The following is a 322-nucleotide window of genomic DNA, read 5'->3' as shown; positions in this document are numbered from 1 at the left end:
CCCCCGGAGGAGGCAGACCCAGCCCTAGCTTTGCTTTGTCCCGTCCGAGTCTTGAGATGGTACGTAGACCGGACACAAAGCTTTAGGACACAGACACAGGGTGTGCCCTGCTGCTCAGGTTGCGAGCTCCCTCTACTAGAAGTGTTGCATCCTCCTGGGTGGTGCCTCGCTGACAGATATTTGTAGAGCTGCGGGCTGGCCAGGCCCTCACTCAATGAATCCATGAGAACCGGTAGAGGGCTGGGTTCCATATGTAGAAACCTAAGTGGATCCCATATGTGTAAAGTCCACGGTATAGCCTCAGAGCCCGTGTTTCCCCGGC

This window comes from Sinocyclocheilus grahami, unplaced genomic scaffold (assembly GCF_001515645.1).
Source record: "Sinocyclocheilus grahami isolate Dianchi unplaced genomic scaffold, SAMN03320097.WGS_v1.1 scaffold31.1, whole genome shotgun sequence".
Lineage (NCBI taxonomy): Eukaryota > Metazoa > Chordata > Actinopteri > Cypriniformes > Cyprinidae > Sinocyclocheilus > Sinocyclocheilus grahami.
The sequence above is the reverse complement of the archived record's forward strand: the minus strand, read 5'-3'. Positions refer to the sequence as shown.